We start from the raw sequence: 22,983 nt of genomic DNA on the forward strand, positions 1-22,983 counted from the left end.
GAACAGTAAGAGGGAAAGACTGAAAAAATATATGTAAAGGCATAAGAAGGTTCAAGATTAAGAAAGAGTATAAACACAATTTTGGACTTAATATCTGTGCTATACATCAGTTGCAGTTTAATTTATACAGCATTTGCATTTCATTAATTGAAAAGATTATTAATTTCACCATATTTTTTATTATTATTTTCTAATTATAGAGGCAGTCCATCTGATATATTCATTTATCTGACACTGATAAGAGCTATGTATATCTTTTGTCTTTAAGATGCTGATTATTGCTCTCCCTCTTTCCAGTCTCATCTCTTTCCATATTGCTTGCCAAGGAATGCTACTGCTCTAGATGTGTCAGGCTAATGTTAGGGAAAGAGTCAAACTCCATTAGTTTGTATTAAATTGAGATAATTGCCCTGTTGCCCTGTACTAAACTGTAATGAGTGTCCTGTCTCCTCCAATACTGGGAACCAAAGCTTTAGCCTGATAATCTAAGAAAAAGCACATTGTGCCTTAGCTTTACACACAGTCTTTCTCCATCTGTCTGTTTCCCTGTCTTGTGAGGGTTGATAAAACCTGAAAGGATAGCTTTGTGTCTTCAGTCTTTTTGCAAAAATGGACTTATGGCAGGCAAAATAAATGTTGGTCCTGCCGAGGAGAGTGAAGAGAAAAAGAGCAGTGCAGAGGAGAAAAAGCAGAAGAAAGGACTCAGAATATAGGCTAAACAGATTGGGCCAAAAGTACAATGAATATATGCCCTAAATGCAGTCTAGCTGGTATAAAAAGAACCTGTTTAAATTATATGGGGAAATTTATTCAGAATTTTAGAGTCATTGGACCATATGAATTGTTTGTACATCTAGAGAGGAGGCTTACCTATCTTCAAAGAACCAGCTTAGAGAAGAACTATGTTATGGATATTCTTATCAGTTATAGGAAAGTCAAAGAAGAATAATTATTAATTTAAAGGAAGAAGGACACAGTTCTGTTCAAGGTTACCCCTTATCTCTCTGGAAAGCTGAACTGTTATTTTCCAAAGATTGTGACATTGTGACAGTCTTCTCTAAGTCTAACAAAACCTATAACTAGACAGCTGCTCAGAGATCCTTCTTTTCTGGCCCTTTAATATATATATATATATTGTTTTGTATTTTTTTTTGAGACATACACTCTCTTTAAAAAGACTTAATATTAATATTGTTATCATTAGCCTAGTTTTAGAGCATGATGCTAATAATGGCAACAGAGTAGATTTGATGCCTCTATGGCCTATTCACTTTAGAATTGGACTGAAGGATGCTAGTGGGTCACTTCCAACTCCATGATTCTGTGATCATCACTCAAGAGATTGCAATACAGGACTAGTTCAGATCAGGTTTTCTTCTGTTAGCATTGTTGTTCTGAATGTGAGCTCATTACCCAGTGTGCAGCGTCAATTCACACACCAGGGTGAGGAATTTCTATTTCTTTCATCTAGTTTGCATGAAGTAGGTAATGTGTGGTAACCCACAAAAGGCTGGCTCCCTGATCAGTAAAAATTTGCACTATTTATACATTTTAACAAACAAAAGCATCAGCATTCATTGGTTACAGAGTATATAATGAGTCAACAGTTATAATCTCCCACACCAATTACTTTTTCACCAAGTGCTGCTCAGTTCTGCTGAGCTCATTCCTGGCAGATATTGTCCAAACAGCCCATTCATCTTGGGATTTGCCTTCCCTACTCCTTAAAAGACTAGCCAAGCATGAAGCATTTACAGTGCAATTGCTTAATCATAACCAGGTACAGCTACTGATTAACAACTAAAAAATTTGAAAAATTGGATTCAAATCTTGAGGGACTCAGAGTTTGAAAGGCTTAATAAATGCATGATGAGTAAAAGCCATGATACTACATGTAAGTGATTGTGCTTTCTAAAACTAGAAATCAATCAGAATCAGGCAATGGTTTGTAAGTCTTGAGCTTGCAAATGAAATAGCCAAACCTAGACATGGACCAAATAATAATTTTGTAGAATAGGTATCTGACCCATAACCTAGTAAGCAACAACACAGTCCCTTACAATTGATATTGAATTTGTCATTCAGTATAATAGAAACGTTCTGTGTAGCATTTCACTGTATATTTAACAATAAAATTTCCCTTGATTATGGATTGGCTTAAAAAAAAGGTTAGTGTTTTCTTACATGGTTTCCCTAGGCCTACAAATTAAACCATGGAGGATATTTTAGGAAATCCAGTACTACATGTTAGAGTGTATTAAAATATTGCATAAAATTTTCCCTCACCTTTGAACATCCTTTGATACAGCTGCCATCAGTAAGAAAAACAATGTATTTGCCTGATTGTATTATGGCTGACAAAATTTTATATTAGGGGTTTTTTTCAATCTTATGACAAAGTTGCTACATTTCTTTAAATAAGGTGTACACTTCTTCCATGCTCAGTGAAAGCTTATTATACACATACAGTGAATACCTGTAAAAACCCTTCTACTATAACATATGAAATGCTTATAAAACTTCTATTTTGTTGTATTTTAACAATTTATATGACATGCAATAAATAGAACCAATATTTTTATTTCCTCTTTTTTTTTTTTTTTTTTTTTTTTTTGTAAATTTCCCAAGCCTTCTCAGTATATGAAAAGAAAATTTGTGATTGTTCTTTCCAATTTCTTTTTAAAAGCAATGCCCATGAAAGGTGACTGATGAATCCACTGGAGGAGCTGAGCTTTTTGCTCCAGTCTATTTCAGTGCTTAACCTGATTGCAAAGCAATTGGGTAAGCAAGTAAATGCTGCCATGCATTTTGCACCCCAAAAACCTCTTCAAATCACAGAGGAACTAATAATGAAAACCTTTTAGAGGCTTTATGAGTTTCACTCTTTAAAAATTTAAATTTTCACCCACTTTCCTTATTTAAGAAATTTTGAGGGGAGGGAGGCAGGAAATCAAACTGCATATTGAAAGTTGTTTGCATCATAATAACAGTTTTTCAACAGTAATCTCATATTCTCTCATTGCTTTCTAATTACTACTTAGGAAGCAGATTAAGTTCCATTGTGTTCCAAAGTAGCTTTAACTTGCTGTATTGCTTATCAGTATAACCAGCTGTTCAGTGGTAGATTCAGTGATGACGGCATTTTTAATTGCTTTTTACGTTTGGCTAAGTAAGTTCAGATGGTCACTAATTAGTTCTGTCATGCTGAGGTAGTTTTGTTATGAACAATGCAATCAGTGTTTCATTGAAAAGACAATTTTCCTGAGATCAACACTGCTTAATTATCCCTAGGAATCTGTCCTCAGTTTCTTTTTTTTGTTATCACTGTCATGAGAAAGGTGATATGAATTAAACTGAACTGCCACTTAAAAGAAAGCTTCTACTAGTGCACATAATGATTTCTCATTTTCCTCTGCTCAGAAGCAATCAACTGAAACAGTCATAAAGACTTATTCTTTATTAAGGTCTATGCCTTGCTTTAGGGCAGCCCAAGTTATTTCAAAATTATAAGGCATTGAAGCAGCTTATGATATTCACACTAGTGTCTGTGTACCTCTTACATAAAGCATCATGAGATGACTGGCTTTTTCTTAGGTATTTTCATCTTGTTTTATAGAAGAAAATAGTCTTCCTGAAATATCAGAAGAAAGTAGTAATGGCTCTTTTCTTCAAGAGGAATAAAAAGAAATTTAAAAAAACAACTAATGCTATCGAAAAATCGTGAATATTGGTGAATTTTTCAATGTTGCTTTTATTAAAAACCTAGTGGGTTTTTTTAATGATATAGTAGTAAGTTTGTATTTTATAGTGCAAAAACTCAGTTGGACATTAAAGGATCAATGAAACTCCTAACAGAAGTTTTTCTTGCAGCCTTTTCAATATGTTTGGGGTTTTTTTCTATTTTTTAGTAGAGATCCTCTTTCACAAATGTTTTATAATGCCTGTTGGTTGTGAAAGTAAATGCATACCAATTGAATTGTTACTAAAGATTTACTTGTAATTTATCATTTCTATGGCCAAGGTGGCCCAGGGATGTAAAACTTTTTGGCAAACTCTGAAACAGCAAGTATCTAAAATTGATTGTATAGAGTGCAGCATTTGTGTAGCAGGAATTTTTTTTATTAATTTCTTAATTCCTTAGCAGTTTGTATAATTTTAATATGGAACAGTGTCCCTTGACATTCTCACAAAGCTGTATCTCTTTCAGTTTTATGTTTATAAATATGTGGAAATGCTGTATGGCATTTTGATAAGACTATTTATGTGCTTGGGCTAACAACAGTTTCTGTTGACTGGGATCAAATCACTAGAGGATTCTTGGTGAAAGATGTGAAAAAAATTGAGCTAAAAATTGTATCCTGCAGGAAAATAGGTTTTAAAGGAGGCTGGGAAAAATACACTGTCATGATTTTCTTGGGGAATATTCAGCTGCATTTAGTCATTTTGGGTTCAATATGTCATGGAAACTCCACAGCAGCAATTACCATCTGAAGAGTCAGATGTGGAGGTAGGACAGAAAACTCAGTAATGATTATGCAGCACTTAAGAATGACTACATCAGTAGCACACAAAAATGGGTTTACACCCGCTCATGGAGAAGAAAACGGAAAAATCCAGTTTTACAGGTTGTGACTCCATCCATTCCAAATTATTTCTTGCTTTCCATCAACTCCTATCTACAGCTAAAGAATACTGAAATCCAATTTATTAGGTGTATAATATATTTATGCTTGTGAAAGCAATCAAAAAACCTCTTGACATTTGTTCCATATAAATATTTGATTACTCAACATTTGTCTGATTGTACAATAATTGTTCCCTGTAGACAAAAATGATGGAAGTATAAATCAAGAGTACCAATAACAAACAGATAGCAGGAATTGAAACATATTAAAGGTGCCTGAAAACAGTTCTTATCAAAATACTTTATATTACATATATATAACATATTTATCTATATGTGAAAAAGTGGAGAAAGTGAGTTTCACATAAATTATTTATAAATACAGATCATGAAATAAGTGAACTTTAAATGACATAACTACTTCAGAACTGCTGGGCCTCTGACTTAGAAGAATGCTAAAACTTGGAATACGTCTTTGAGTACTATAAGACTGTGATGCTTTGTCTTTGTGAAGATATATAAGTTGCAAAATTAAACTTTTTCTAAATAAGGTAAAACTTTCAGTCTACATTAACCCTAATCAGTATGCAGCTTCTTTGTGGTCCTGAATGTGCCTTAGGATGAGTAAGATGTGATTTTTCTAAAATAATAAACCACAGGATCATAGTATTTTGAGGGGTTGGAATGGACCTTAAAGTTCCAATGCCCTCTGCTATAGGCAGGGACATCTACCACTAGATCAGGTTGCTCAAGGTGTTATCCAACCTTCCCTTGAGTACTGCCAGGGTTGAGTGTCCACAGCCTCCCTGGGCAATTTCTTCCAGTGTCTAACCACCTGCATGGCAGAGAATTTCTTCCCAATATCTGATTTAAATTTCCCATCTTTCAATTTGCACCCATTACTCCAACAAGGAGTCCCTCCCCAGCTTCCCTGCAGATCCCTTCAGATACTGGGAGGCTGCTGTGAGATCTCCAAGCAACCTGCTGTTCTACAGACTGAGGAGCCCCAACTTTCTCAGCCTCACCTCAGGCGGCTTTCTGAGCCCATGTTGGAGTGCCCGTGAGGCCATGGGGGAATCATCGCAGATAACATTACCAGCCTTTCATCCAAAGCCATGTCTTTTAAACCATGACAGATAACAATATAGCCTTTTATCCAAAAACAGCCAGATAGGAAGGTTTTTCAGAGAGTTGGTTGTCTCAGAATGCAATCTCAATCTCTTTGCATCTAATTCATGCAGCTACTTAGAGTTGGGGAAGAATAAATTTTGAGATGCTATTTTTACCCTAGAAATTAAGCAGGGTTAAAATATTAGCTCACATATTGTTCTGCAATTATCTATACCTTGTACTTAATTTAATTGACACTTCTCTTCAATGTGTTCCCTTTTGCCAACTGGCATTTTCACGGAAAATCCTAGGCACACTTCAGGGCACATATATCACATGTTCCCAATGGGTACTTTGAATGTAGTCTGTAGTATGTAGTCTGGCAGTCTGGCAGTCTGTCTTAGAGTAAAGCAAAGTTTAGTTACTTTACTATGAACCAGGTAGTTCTGCTTGGACTCAGAATAACTGAACATTTCCTCTCAGTGAAACATGTCTTGCCTAAATGAAATACTAATCCTATACTAAGGAGTGTAGAGAAGCACATCAGTCAGTTACTGTTCAAAGCATGAAGACAATCATTTGCACTTTTAGAACATGGATTTTTAAAAAACCTCTTCTTGACAAAAAAAATTGGGAAATCTGATCAGAATCATAGCACGAAGGATTTGGTTTTCTTCTTTCCCTAAGAACACCAAAGGGATGGCAGCATTAGTCCTTAGTATCCAAATATCTCAGCAGGAGGGGTATGATATTAATAGATTCTTCTTCCTCACATTGGGATCTGCTTGGAAGGGGTTTTATACTTGCTGGCATGTTTCTACCCATTTTTTTTGTCCATTATCTGATATTTTATGTCTATTATCCATACTAACTTTATTTTTTATAATTTTGATTTTACAGCTTGGTTTATATATGTTTGACCATGTTACTTTACTATCTGTGTAAATAACAAAACATTTTTTGTCCAGTTCCATATCTTCATTTCTTCAACTGCACATTGGGGTGGGTTTTTTAATCATGGAGTCTCTGGTGTGTGCTTGGACAACATCTCTAACTATTTCATGCCAGTGGTCCAGCACACTATGTTCTCTATCATCATCATTTCTTAACATCTCTACCATCGTACCAGGGATGTTCACTGTACTTGCTTGACTGTGTATCATGTACCATGTCATTAGTCTGTAGTCCAAATCACCTAATTCTACACCTAACAACTACTTGTTGCTATTAATTATATATTAAAAGAAGATAGTTTACCATAGTAAAGTCAGTAAAGGAATTAGCAAAAATCGCCTGGCCATTAGGTAAATTGTCATTACAGATAAACCAAGTGAAAACATAGCTCCAGCCAGGTCACAACAAGGTCAAATTGAGTAAATCTGTCTCCATCCTGGGACTTAGCAAAATTCACACAAAGCCTGGGGCTTCATAGTATCTGTGGCAGAACTGTATTATCGGGCTACAGGGCTTTATTTATGGGATGTAAAAGGCATGGGTTCAATGGCAATCCTCTCTAATCACATGAATTTGTATCATTGAAGAGAAAGTAATCCAAGATGCACTGTGACAGTACAAATAGAATTCTTAGCTGCTTATAGCAAGAAAAATATCTGCAGGGTAATTAAATCTTTATCCTGTCCCAGAAATATTTCTGCTGTTTCTTTTTCTTATTGGATGAATAGTCATATCATCTTCTCAAGGGGTAAGAAATATGGGATTTTAATCCTTGCCTATGTTCAGAAGTACCTTGATGTCTACCTTCATGCTTCTGGAATTTGCTTTCAGTCAGGTGAGAATCTTCAGTATCACAACTTTAAAAGCTTCATCTGTCCTAAATTGAGGAAAAAAACCCATGAATATAAAACACCACTTCCTGTACATTTCATAACGGAAATCTAACACACTGGGCTAATTTCAGGTACCAGGAAGCACATCAATCAGAGCACAAAGGAGCATTTACACCTCTCAAAACACAGTAGCTTTAAGACTGTTTGACATTGATCTTTTGAACTGAGTAAGAAAATATGCTATGCTGTTGAAACCCCAAGCTGTAGATGGAAAGACAGTCATTACCTGCCCTACTCACTGCAAGCATATTACCTTCTGCATATTACTTTCTGGGTACTTGAAAGCAAAAACACATGACAAACCATGATAAATTAATATCTTTTAAAGTGCTTTGTTGAACCCCAAGAAGTGATTGTTTCTATAACTGAAATTGGATTATTGCTTTTGTAGGAACCAAATGGTAACCATCACCCCAGGGGCTCTTCAAGGTATGTGTCATCAGTCTCAGCTAAAACAAAGAAGATCCTAGATCTTCAGGGTTGCACTACAGATTATTCCTTTATTTGGTCTGGTTTATGGTATTTAGTGCTTTAAAAATTATGAACAAGCTTCAAATTACACTTTTGGATAAGTGTGCAGTACTAGTAGTGGTATTTCCTAGAAACTACTTGAGTCTGAACAACTGAACATCTTTTGCAAATTAGAGTCAATTTATATCAGTACCACTAATACCCAAAGATTACAAAAAGTTTTGGGGGATGATTGAAAAAAACAAGACAAGGTGCAAATTCATCTGCTTGTTGATACAGTCATGCATTTTAATAATATATCTTGCAATAAGAGTAAAATCAGGACGTGGATACATAAATGCATTCTTGTCAGGTGACCTGTGGCAGTTTGTATATACGTTTTTCCTGTGTGGTAACCTCTGTACAAACAAAAAGCAGTTTGAAATACTATACTCTTCTGTCTTTGAAAGTAAGCTAGTTTGCATTTATAAAAAAGTATAAATATAGTTTCATGGAAAGTTGTCACTCAGTGGATGAACACATGATAACTTCTAATACATGACAAACTTCTATTATATGTTGTTTAGATACTAGTAAGTAGTAAGTAAGTAAGAATACAGGCTGTATTTGGAATATAATTTTGTATTTTGACAAAGTAGGACATTCCTTATATACATTGAATAAGTCAAAGAACTAATGGACATAAAACCACAGTTGTTTTGCTACAAGCTAAGAGAAACCAATACAAAAAAAGTTGCAGTAGACAAATGGCATTATTGACACTGGCCAGTTAGGTTCTGTGACACTTTCTACTATTCAATCAACAGTCGAAGAGCAGAATGTTGAAAATGATAACAAACTGGAGGAATGTATTTCACTAAGAGCCATAATGAAATAATTTTTTCACTTCAGAAATTTTTGCACAGAATTTAGCCATCCATGTATGTATTGATGTGGACAAACAGGAATTCTACGCACAAAATAGAACTTGGGAGGCAAAAATATGACTTGGTAGTGCTTGATGTTGGAGAAATTCTGACTGTACAAGGTATTTGTGAGGAGCAGGCAGATGTACTTGGTGATCCCTTTCAACCTGAGACATTCTGTGATTCTATGACATATCGCTGGGATTATTTTCACTACAAAATCTCCGCGATTTAATGGGAGTTAGGAACGTTAAATTACTTAACTTCTAAGTAACTTATAATTTTTGCAGGAGGACAAAGTAGACCATCACAGTGATGCTTCCTGGCCCTATAATTTACAAATATAAAAGGAATAAATATTAATAGGTGTAATATTAAAATCAGGCTCCAAGAGTTTTGGTGCTCTTAAAAATCATAAAACATTCATAAGTCTAGCTATGAAATTAGCTGTTAGTGTCTGAAAATAGCCATTAGTTTCTGAAACATTTGGAAACCTCAGATTGGTGCTTCTTAAAGCATGTAATTTCTTGGGTTTAGATTTGTCTTCCCATCCCACAGGAACAAAATTGTTTAAATATTTGTCTTTCACACTTTTCAATATTTAACTGCTTTAACATTGCATTAGAATGATGGAAAAAGAGCCACAGTGCATAACACAGACTTTGTTAAGTGAAATTTACTGTAGAAAGCTTTGCAGAAAAAAAGAGCTTTTCATTGGGCAGAGAGGTAATTTACTTATCCTAACTTCTAAATTTCATATTCTTGTTTGAAAGTGTTGTTTAGATTAGTGATCACTAGTGATGTGTTATTATGTCCTACACTTAATCTTGGTATGACATCAAATATTAGTGATGATACTTTAAAGTGTACCACAATACCTGCATCAAAAATTCCAGACCCCTAATACTTTTTCTGATATTTGTTTTAACACTATTCTGCTAATAGGGCTGCACTGGGATTAACACAATCACTTCAAACCAAATTAAGTTATGGATGAGTGTTTGATTATTTTCAAAGGAAAGTGTATTCAAGAGAGCATGGGAAGTATACTTATTTAGTATGCATGTTCTCAAAGGCATACACATTTGAGAATCTGAAACTTACAAACTACAGACTATAAATGCTATGAACTGCTATTGTGTATACTAGGAACAGAAATGGACCTTTAATGTCCAGAAAACATACAGTTGTATTTAATGTATCAGTTCTCAACAATAATTACTGCATAAGGAAATGTGAAATACTTTGAGAAATGGCTGAAATGTAGAAGCTTAACTTTGAAGTGTAAAACATTTTTCAGCATAGCAATAAAGTTTGTAGTAAATAATAAAGTTAGTTAGTTGTAGTATAGAAAAAATGTTTTATAATTGTATATTCATTCTTACCTTGACATAGCACCTGATGCCGTTGATAAAGTCTGCTCATATTTGCTTTCTAGACTGTAATATAAGTTTTATCTTATGTATAAAATAGACACTAATAGGACTAAGGTAGGTTAACCTTGTCTGGCCTTCAGGTGTCAAGAAAGATATCCTCCCACTCACCTCACCAGCAGGACAGGGGAAGAAAAAATTAAAAACTTGTGGGTTGACATAAAAGGGTGTTAATTAAACAAAAGCAAAGGCTGCACACAGAAGCAAATTATAACAAAAATATTTTTTTTGTACTTCTTAGCAAGTAATGTCCAGCCACATCCAGGGGAGTAGGTTCCTAATATGCATAGCACTTACTAGGGAGACAATCTTCATTCTGTGCAAACACTGCTAAGCCATAGTCAAGACATTGGTGGGCTACAGAGCTGCACAGCACCACTCTGTAAGGACTTTTTATAAATAAATATAAATATAAATATAAATATAAATATAAATATAAATATAAATATAAATATAAATATAAATATAAATATAAATATAAATATAAATATATATGGAACATCATTTACAAAAGCAAATTAAATCTATTCCTAAATTTTTAAACATTTTAATCAATTTAATATGGTAATCACTGGGTATGTAGTATTAGCAATCTAATATTAACTGTTGTAGAAGTTTATTTTACTTTGGGGAGGAGCCATTAAATATTATTTTTCATTTTCATTACTATTTGTAATTTGAAACACTGTGTTTTGCATAGATGCAAAGTAATAACTACAATGAAAACAGATATTTTATCATCTTCAGTGGTGCCATTCCAGTGACTGACTATAGTCCTCCTACAACATTCTTCTAATTATCTATCTGCAGCATCATTTATTTTGAGTAGTTCTCCTGGCAGGTAAATTCTGTCTGAAAATCACTGCTTGTGGTAATAAATCAGCAAAGACAGCAAGATATAGACCCTCTCATTAGCATGATATTGATTTCAAGTGAACATTTGTCTTGTTAGTGTTCTTTTAATTGGAATTAGCATCATTACAATCCTGATCAATTACTGTATTGTAATTTCAAATTCTGTTCTCTCCATCTGCCCAATTAATGTGGAAGTGTGTTTTGTTTTGTTTTTCTAATCTTAGAAGCTAAGTTGAAACAGATGCTTACTTTCTAGAAATTAATCCATGAGACACAAATATTTTCAGTATGTGTTATTTCAAATATTGGAATCAGTTCTATTGCACTGCAATCAAATTCTGTCATGGCTTGATATTTAGTAGGAATAATTGAAAATTATTTTTAGAGATGTGCAATTTCCAAGTTTTCTATAGTATATGATTTATTATTCCACAATCGTTAATGATTGTTTTGATCTGCCCCTGAAGGCTAGGGTAACTCAAGTTCTTGTTAATAAATCCGTTGGGGGAGATTAGAGTGAAATTTTATTGGATTATTTGTGTTTATAAAAGCATATATATATATAGGTAGGGTTTCTTTAAGAACAATTTGGTTCCAGTGGAAAGGAGGTATTAATAGTAATATGTAATAGCAATATAAGAGCATGAAAATAACACTTAAGAAAACGTATCAGGAAAAGAAAGAAGAAGAATTAATAAGAGTAGAAAGATATCACTACATATGGATGAGACTTGATTGTTGCAATTTAGATGTCCATTGGTCAAAATGATGGTCACAGTCTCGAGCAGCTGGTGGTGGGGAAAGCCAGGGAACACAAAGTTCAGTGTTGATGTATGTTTAGATTCACACAGGAACACCCAGGTGCCTCCCCTGGAGGGGAGTTTCATATTGTCTGTTGAAACACTGTGGACTATGCTGGTGGAAGGCCCCCAGAATAAATTTTGTGGAGAATCTGGGCATCTTTGATGGTTTATGACACCTTCTAAGACATGACATCTGTCTCTCATCTCAGTGTAGTTGAGCCATTTATGCTCCATCAGATGGGATGAGCAATGTGAATGTCCTGATACCTTCCCCTCAGGGGGAAGTTTTACAAGGGAGCCAATTGTGCAAGGGAAGACATTGACAAATGTGAAAATATAGAAATTTTCTTTTATGTCTGAGAAGCTGGAGATGATTTTCAAGACTTTTTATTGCTTTTAAAACATTGTGTCAAAATATTTTAATTTCATTAGTCATAAAGATATTCTGTTCAAGAATCAGCAGTGAGGATTATTTTTAAAAAATAACATATATTTCAAACATTAAATTCATTAATTGCTTTATTTAATAATTTTCAAACATTAAATTCACTAATTTGTTTTCCTTTTTAAAAAATCCCCTTACTCAGTAGATATTTTAAATCAAATGTTAGCATATTTAAAATATGCTGTTTCCTTTGTGGTTTAAAAACTAATATATATGTAAGCATGTACATAAATGTATATAATATATAATCAAATTGATTTAATTTAATTAACTTTAATAAATATATATATGCATTTAGAACAAAATCTAAAAACACAATGAGAACTTAGATGTGTATGAATATAGTCTGAGTTTTATGTGCAAATGATTAACTTGTTACTAAGGAGACAATTCTGCACACCAGTGTCTGTTTTGAAGGTTCCAATTTTCAATTAGTAATTTTTTTTTCCTTGTCTTTATTCCATCACGACTCCTTGGCTTCTTATACGAGATTTTCCAGAGTGCAACAAAAGCAAAGAGATGGGTTTGGATTTTTTTTATAGCACACAGTTTGACTGGTAATTCATAGAAGAGACACACAAGGTTCGGTGCAAGCTGCTTAACATAAAATGTCTTTATTTTCTGAGATATTTTTTCACTTTTTACATTTATATGTTCAAGCACAGTCATTAAACAAGAAAATATTTTAGAACTCACAGAACAACATTTGAAGCTGTACTTTCAAATTTGCACTGTCTTTTGGAAGAGATTTTGTAACCTGTTTTCATTCCATGAACATTTTTTCTCTATCAGCTAGACATCAAAGCATTTGAACTGATGCTACAAAACAAGCTTTTTCTTCCCTCTTCACTTCTCAATCTGTCATTTTCATTTTGAGTCTACTTCAGATATCCTAGTTTTGGCAAATATACCCTCAGAACTAATGAAACTGACAAAAGTAGTGTACATAATGTGAAATTTCATGTCCCCTTGAATTCATTCTTGTGAAAGTTAAGGCATTTTTCAAATATGGATCTTGAAGTGAAAATTTGGTATTTCAGGCAAATTTCTTGACACAACAAAAATAACACATCTAGACGACATTTGACTTCAAGAAGGAAATCTTTATTAATACTGTCCTAGAATTTCCTATTACATAATTAAAGTTCTAGAATGTTGACGTCTCACTGGTGTTTGGGGGTGTGCATATTTTTATTTCTTTGTTTTTACTAATGGTTCTCTTAAAGAAGTGGACAAAAGAAAAAAATACCTCTACAATCTTAAGTTGTCCTAAAAGACAAATTAATCACAATGGAAGCACATACAGAGCTTTTGTAAGTCGATATATTGTATGTTGCAAAGATGAACAGAAAGTATATACACATCATTCTAAAACAAATTCAAGCAATATATTTTCTCTTGGCAATATGCCTAACCTCTGAAAGTAGATAAATATATATGCAATGGGTCATGTTTGGCTTTTCTTTTTTTTCTCCTTTTTTGTTTGTGCATCCAGGTATCAAAAATGACTGGCACTATTTGTCATGGTGAAGCTGGTGTTTATGTTTGCAACTCACTTACATGGAAATGTGTCTCTAAATTTGTCTTAGCATTGTTTGTATAATAATTATATGAGGCTCAAGAATCAAGTTTGGAGCCCTAAGATATCCTATATTTGGCATTGCACAGATCTGGAAATATTTTTAACCCTTAAATGAAGCCTGGTTCAATATTTTTTTGGGCATATAGATATAGCCCTAAAGCCAAAGAATGGCCACTGAGGTTTAAAAGAATTGTTTTAGAGGTACTGAATATTGACTATACCAAATAAGTTCTAGAATCTTTTCAAGTGGAAATAATCACCCTTTCTGAGGAAAAGTGGAAAATATAGTATACTTGTTTCTCAGTTTGTTTCATTCCATCACTTAAAAAACCCCAGAACATTAAAAAGCAACCAAAATCATTCCCATTTGAAAGAAGTTAATCAAATACTCAGAATTGCTGATATGAAGTGAAGTGTTTTCTGAATAGAAGTGTTGAGAAGGTCTACCCCTAGTGCAGAGAAGCAGCACTCACAATTTAATCAGTTTCAAGTAAGAAGCAAAGAGCTTTTGTTGTTTGAATCTGTGCTTTTGATATTGCATACACAGCCAGCAGAGAAATTTCTAGTTTCATATCTTGTTGTTGTTAAGATCTCCTTACTTCTTTCCTTATCTCCCTAGTATACACAGTGAAATGTCATCATACTTTTATTTGTCATCCCTTGGTTATTGCCAGAAGAAAGGTAATATCCCAGGGAGAAAATCTCACAACATTCATATTTACTTTGTAAATATATAAAATTATTTTAGTTCTGTTTAAGGGGAAAGAGATATTTGCATACTTGTAAGCTCACTGATAGAAAAACAATCTGAATTACCATCAGTATTGGTAACATTTTTAAATTGACTTGCAAAATGCTGTTTGCCAATACCCTGTATTGACTGTTGAATATATACTACTGGACTTGGTTTAGGTTGAGCTTGTGAGGGGAGAGAAGACACTCTACAGTATAGGAATTATTTTCAGTATAGTTTGGTGTTTTACTTCTGTCATGGTCTGCTAGTGCTGTGTTTGAATACTCATGATCTGGCCTGGTAGTGCCTTATTCTACAAAAGTTCTGTTCTAGAGGATGAGTGGGGAAGGAAGTTATCTTATTACTACCCAGGACCTACAATCTGAAAGGCTGGGTTGACAATGAGGAGTTAACTAAGTTACCTAGAAAGTTATATCACTCATTAAAGGCTCCAATGAGCTTTAGAAGCAGATTATATTCAGATCTCCATTTCTACTATGGCCTACTCTAGTCACAGAACTGGTACTTTATTTCTAATTGAGAAGCAATTAAAAAGATAGATACATTCAGCAGGAAAGAAAATAGTATTAATTCTGCATTACTCATATGGATGAAGGACACAGGAAAATGTAATGTAAAGAGAAAGTGACTAATAATATGAAAAAAATTCATCAAGTGTGTTTCATAAGTTTGATGAAAATAATTGCAAGATGGAAACTCAGTCTCTTCATATTATTTTTCTCTCATAAGAGAGACAAATTTAGGCAGATATTGTGTTAAAAACACAAACTGGGCAACAAGACTTCCTTCAAACAGAGCTAAAGGATAAGTGAAGTATTCCCTCAACAGTTATATTTTTATTTAGTAGAAATATAAATAGCACTTTATTTTTACACCTTTTACTTTTTTAACCTAATACTAATTATTTGGTTTTTGCCCCAAAGATTTGCCCCAAAAGTATGAGATGATGTAGGTATAGAATGCATTTATTATTTCCACAGAACAGGTATGCTCATTTGTCTTATTCAAACTATAGCCCAATACTCTACATACCAATTAGATTATGTCATTTTTTAAAAAATTGGTTGATGTTAGTATTTATTAAAGTTAATTTAGGAATAAGCATAGTTTTGTAACTGGAAATAATTGAAGTGCTGACAGTTCAGTTCTATAGTGAATTTAAAAGTGCTAGACCATTTAAAAAGTGTCCATTTCCATAAATATTTAGCATCCTTACTAGTGCAAAAACCTGTCTATAAAAGTGTTTTCATCCACTTTTGTTATTTTCAAATATTTCTTTTTTTTCTAAGGAGATAACTATAACCATGAAAAAGCAGGGCTTAAAAACATCTGTTGATTCCATTTATCAGGCAAACATCAGGCTTAAGGATTATATTTAGGAATGCAAGTTTGTTTATTTATTTGGTTTAAGAAAAGAGAATTTTAAAGGAGACCATGATTAAACATTATTTGAGTTATGTGGCACTTCAAGAATAAATTTTATGAGACAAATATATCGGAAATGACAAATGAGCACAGACATTTCCTTAATTATCTCCTGTAAGATTTAAATTATATGCAATAATGGGAATATTCTGTATATGTTCTTACATTACATATTACCTGAGAGATTATTTTGTTAGGAAAATGTCCCAAAACTTTAAATGAATTTGAAAATGTTTGAATGGCTTTAGATTTAGAAAAAATTGCATTTTTTGATATTCTTAATGTATTGCAGTTATGCATTATATATGAGAGAGGACCAAAAATCTGAGTAGTGGTCATTGTTTTATCCCTATTCATGGAACAACAGTGTTGGTTTTATCAGAACTTGCAATAAGTCATGACATATTTTATTCCTGAAAATATTTTAAATCATGGAATCATTACAGTTGGAAAAGACCTCCAAGGTCATCAAATTCAGCAGCTAACAGCACCATCATGTCCACCACTGAATCATGTCTCCAAGTGCCACATCCACAGGCTTTTTGAACTCTTCCAGAGTTAGTGATTCCACTGTTTCCCTAGGCAGCTTGTTCCAAATTATAAGTCAAAAAATGCTTCTCCCATGATTCATAGTATAACACTAATTTAAATATCCCAAATTAGTAAACAGCTTAAGTAGCAAACAAGATATTAAAATAGTTTCAAATCCACATTTGCTGTTAAAAATACCTTGGCTCATTATTATACTTCAAAGGTATAATAAAATGTTTTGTAAAATTACTGAAAGGCTATTTATCAAAGATTTTAAAATTATTCCTACCCCGAAGATGACTGAGTGGAGTACTTTGGGTGAACAGATTAACAGCATCCTGGTATATGGTGCCATACTCAATCAAGCCAGAGGGATCTAAATTTAGGAAGAAAACAGGACCAGCCTTTGCTTAAATCAGTGGAGAGATATATGTCAAAGCCAATAACTCCTATTGAGTCATGAAGGTGATTTTTTTAATCATTGAATGTCCACTAAAATAATTTAAAGTATTTAAATTTAGCTATCTTCATAAGATTTTGAGTCAATATATAAGTTTCAGTATATAATTTGCGATATATAATAAGATTTGGTTGTCTGGCGTTGATTTAAACAAAAACCAAAGCTACAAATAGTTTTTGTATCCACAATTTCTAGTTATTAATTTAGCTTATTTATATAATGACTTGCTGTAAATTGTCTCTAGTGTTTCTTATAGGTGTTTTAAATTTCAATTGTACTTGTCTAAGTTACAAATATGAACTATACATGCTTCATTTCTCCTTTGGTTTTATCAGATCACACAAATTTAAAAATAACTAATACATGACACAAAAGCTAGTGCATAATTAATCTTTGCTGGTAGGTTGTTGGTGTTTTTTTGTCACAAATTACATTTTTCTTAAAAGCATGATTGCAAAGGACAGGGAAGGGAAAAATATTAAACTCATAATTTTTCAGTGTTTCTTCAGAAGAATAAATTTGTCTAATTTTGACTGTCTAGTTTGTGACCTGTTCATATTAAGTTTTATGAATTTCTTTTCATAATTTGTCATATTTCTGTCATTTTTGGGAAGGTTATGTTGGCAAGGATTAAGGAACTGGCATCCTGTTTTCTCTTTAACACTTTTTCCCTGACATAATGAACATCTTTTCTCCGCTTTTGCTATAGTCAGCACTGACCAGGATCTAATAAAGCAAGGTCTTTAACAGCTCAAAATTATCCCTGACATTGTCTTGTCAGTTGTGTTAGACCTTGAATGGTACAGACTATGAAAATCTTTCAAAGACATTTTGACAGAGTGGCAGAATGTTCATAAAACTAGCAAAATTTTATATCACTTTAAGATACATAAACTGTCATGAAAACTACTTGCCAGACTATTGGATCATGTGTTCTATGATATTTATTTCCAAGGTTAATGTTTGTTGATTTTGCAGTATAATGTGTATTGACAGTGAGAGTTCATTGCCATACAACAGCTTAAAGAATATCTCATAGCAATTTTGGATCAGCAGCTTTTTGTATGCTTTTTCTCTGCTTTCTGACTAATAAAGTGTATTCTTATATTCATGAGCACAGTATTTGTCAGCTAAGTTCTGTAAAGCCTAAGGATGTATATAAATTTAAAAACACTGACATGAGGTTTTTTTTAATGTGCCACAGCAAAAGTATATGAAATATATTTTTGGACTCTTTATGTATGCATTGTTTGTGCAAGAACACTAAACATTTACGACATTTTCAACAGAAAATATTTAGTTGAGACTCGTGGGAGAAAAGGCAGATTTTCCAAACTTATTGCTAAAATTTCAAATTAATATCAGCTTAAAATAACCATGAACAAGTTAATTATGTTCTAAAACATGATATCAGTTTCTGTAAATTAAACACTGAATTCAATAATATCAAGTCAATTTGAATCAGTGCAGGTTCATTATTTTAACTTTTTTACTATATGTAAATTTTGATTTGGATATTTGTCTGAGAGAAATCACTCCGATTTTATTCTGTAGTAGTAATTTCTTCTGTTATTGAAAACATAGTCTACCATACAGGACAAAAGAAAAGCAGTTTCTAACTTTAATTTTCATTTCATATGAAAAGTAAAGATGAAAAATATGTATCTCACTTTGCTTTGCATTTTTGCAGGAATCTTATATGAAGAAGGGAAGATATGCAGTTATCAGTAATAAAGATGAAATTTGTTTGAGGGAAACAAAAAGTGACAGTGTCCAATAAAAACAAACATAGCAATCATCTCCATCATCATCATTACCATCACCATTATCACTATGAAAGTGGGGAAAGAAAATGTTTCTGATTCTTCATTCTAGAAGGCTGCATAAACTTTTAAGGGTAAATTATGCCCTAAGTTAGTTTAAATAATATTTTCAAAGCTGGATATTTTCTTAGAAGTCTAAACAAAGCTATAAAATATTTAGAACGTGTCCAGCCTATTAAGGTATGGGTCCAAAGAAAGTATTAATCCAGAAAATACTGTGCCATTTTGTGTCCAGTGATATGAAACTTTTTCATTCCTTGCCACTAACTATACTTGAAAATTTAATGGAACACAGCATCACAACTAGACTCCTATAGAAAGGAGTGCTGAGAATTTAGAAATTGTTTTTTTAATATTTACATGTAGTTGGAATCTAAAAGAGCAGAATTTCTTATCCATTTATTAAAGACCACCATCATTCCCATCAATTCCATTCAAGTTTGTCTCATGGGAGTTTTACCAACAAAATTTCTGGGAAACTTTATTGAGTATCCCTTAAGATTCCTTTCTGTTGCCTAAAATTAACCTTTCACTTACATACAAGAGAACATACTTTTAAAAAAGTATATAAATGTATCAAATAAATAAAATAATATCTTTTTCTTCTTCAGACATTAAGTAATTTTGTTAATTTTAAGGATTTTATCTGGTCAAAAGCGGGATTAAGAATGGTATATTCCAATACTTGCATTTCTATAACCTTAGGACAGACAACCATCTGGTACTTCCTGGCTAAACTTGTGCCCTTCACAAACACAGTTTGTGGTTATAGATGGTCTCTTAGATATTTGTACTCATGTCCATCTGTTCATATGGCACGATGCCTGCATGCAAGTCAGCCTTTTCACTGATTCACTGGTGCCGGACATGGGCGAGTTTAGATTGGCCATCTGGATAAAATTGCAGCTGCCATATTTTTTAGCTGCACATTTCTGCCTCAGTGTCATGATGGACTGACGTACTGCTGGACATATAATTACAGAGTGATGAAATTACACCTTCAAATCAGTCGGTCGATTAATACTCATGAAAGTCTTAAAAGGAGTAGTAAATCTGGTGATCAAAAGAATTCACTTCCTCCTATAATACACTCAACACCATGAGAAGTTATTATTGGCTGGAATTAAGTGTAGGCCAAATGAGAAGTATTTTAAAGAATGCTTGTGCTTGGTCTGGCTGGGATGCAGCTATGAAGTGAAGTTTCTTCACAGCAGCCCATACAGTGCAGCACTTTGCATTTGCTGCTCAGTGTCAGTAACCACCATTGTTTTGGTTACTGCTGTGCCTGCAGAGGAACAAGATTTTCTCTTTTCCTTTCCTCCCTTAGAGTGAGTATGCTGGGTGAGAGCTGAGCAGGGAATACAGCTGGGACAGGAGAGCTGAACTTAGAGGGGCACATATGAACATACCTCGTGCTCAGCAATAAAAACTCGGGGAAAGGAGGAAGAGATGCTTGTTGTTAGGGTGGATGTAACTGTTTTGTCCTGCTGCCTAGGACATGAGATTACTTCCTGCTTATAGGAAGGAGTGAGTTAATTTCTAATTTTGCTCTGCTTGCACATGCAGCTTTTGCTTTTCTTATGATACTGTTTCTATCTTGATTCATCACTATTTTCACCATCCTTCTATCTTCTTTCCATACACTGGGAGAGGGGAATGAGTGAAAAAAGTGGTTTTTCTGGCTGCTGGCTGGGGTCAACCCAGCACAATTCTGAAATAGCATTTGTAGCAGAAATTTTCTTTGGAAAATATGAACTTTACGACTATTAAAATCCACACATGTCAGTAGACCGTGTCTGATTCAGGAAAATTAACATATCCAATAAAACACTGTATTCAGAAAACAATTGATTTTTGCCTTGCAAGGACTCTTCTGAAGATGTGGACCTTTGGTTTTCAGCAGTACAAAAGTAACTAATACAAAAAATGAAAACTGCTAATGCAGAATTTTTGTAGTTTTTTTAAACTGCCTGAGTGAAGAGTAAATATATTTATGCCTTCAAGCAGAAGTGACTGACATTTTATATTCGTGGAGTTGTGACTGATTACATATACATATAAATCTATTGTTTCTCCTTCTATCCAGTGAATTTTTTCCTATTTCTTTCTGATAAGTTTGGAGATGAGGTATATGAATTATCCAAAAATGCCTTTTTGAATAGGTTATAATAAATTATCAATAATGAAAAAAGAACTTATTTTAAAAAATCAAACTTAGAACTAACCTGGGTAAGTCAATGAGTCCTGGAAATAGAAAGAAAAAAAAAGAAAAATCAAAAGCATTAAAATAAATGACCATCGTGATTGCAATTAAATCTGAATTTTAATTAATATATTTAGTCTTCAGATCTACATAGCAAGGCCGTTTTCTTCATGGATTTATCTTTTAATAAGAATAATTAAATTCATCTTATGTTTCTTATGTTTTTGTATAAAGGTACAGAAGATTAAAGAAAAATGGATCAATCTTTTTTTCTCTATATTCAATTATGATAACCAAACAAGCTAAAGTTTTTCCTTACTGCTTCTAGTGATAGTATAAGTGAAACAAATGTGTCGTCATCTCAAACTCCAAGCTCAAACATGACAATATTAAGAAGAAAAAAAATGCAGACAAACGTCCAGCTAAGTCTCAAGCTTATTATGCACAGTGAAATTGCATAAATTCCTATATATGAACAAACTGAAAAATAAAGCTGTATCATTTGTATGTAAGCCACGTAAAGAACTTTGCAATATCAATTTATTCAGAAATCTACATCTACCTTTCACTCATAAGTATGTATATTAGATGCATGGCATTAATGCCCATTTGTGCTATATTTTTGACTCCAATATGTTAACTCACTCAGTGCAGCCTTCATGAGGAATATCTGAATGAACTTTAGTCCTCTTGCAGTGTTACTCCATGATTGCAAGATCTACTACACATTTACTCATGCTGCTGTTAGGATCTTTGTGTTTAGGAACTGTTTAAACATTTGTGTCATCTGTGTCCTTCATGCATACGTAGTAAAATTCTGAAGTATCACTTCAGAATTTTACTGCAAATGGATGGAGTAAATTATAACTGATGTGTCATTCATTGCAAATATGTAAGTGGAATTACCTAAACTATTTCAGAAAAGGAGTTTGAAACACATGTGAAAGAAGAAATGAAGGAAGACACCATAATTGAGTTTCTGCTACACTAAAAAATAGTAAAAAATAGTTTTTACAAGAAAATGCTGACATTTATTTTTTCAATGGTTTAATCAATTAACCCCAAATATATGATTCTAAAACCAATGTTTTATGACTGAGAAACATTTGAATTTATATAGAGAATGAGTTGTAAGTGAGATTGTGATTGGTATTAAAAACAAATAGAGCAAAAGACGTTTGGAAAATGGATTGTTAGAGTAACAGTTAATGGATATCAGCTTGCATTAAAGTATTATGAGTCATGAAAGTTTTGTCATGTTAAGAATAAAAAGATATATCCAGGCTGAAGTAGGCTTAATTTTATTAAGAGTAGAGCATGTTACAGCAGTAATAAACCTCCACTAAAAACATGCATCAAAAATATCTGTCTATTCAAGTATTCAGAGGAATCCATTAACCTTCAAAGTTGCAGATACCTTCAGGTGTCTCTAAATTAATTTATTTTTCTGGCAAAGATGAAAAATGGAAACACATCCAAGGTTCTACTATATGAAAATTGCAAAGTGTTGTCAAGTTATTATTTCAGTGACAGGTGATTTTTTTTGGCAGAAGATACTTTCTTCCATAAGAATTCTGCAAGCACATAGAAGATTGTCAAAATTTGCTTGGTGCCTGAGATGATGGGTTAGCAAATATACTTTCTAGCTGCAGAAGGAATTAAACAAAGGTTCATTAAAGGATGACAATGGAAGGCCAGAAAGACACGATGAA

The sequence above is a fragment of the Oenanthe melanoleuca genome, chromosome 4, assembly GCF_029582105.1.
Source record: "Oenanthe melanoleuca isolate GR-GAL-2019-014 chromosome 4, OMel1.0, whole genome shotgun sequence".
Classification (NCBI taxonomy): domain Eukaryota; kingdom Metazoa; phylum Chordata; class Aves; order Passeriformes; family Muscicapidae; genus Oenanthe; species Oenanthe melanoleuca.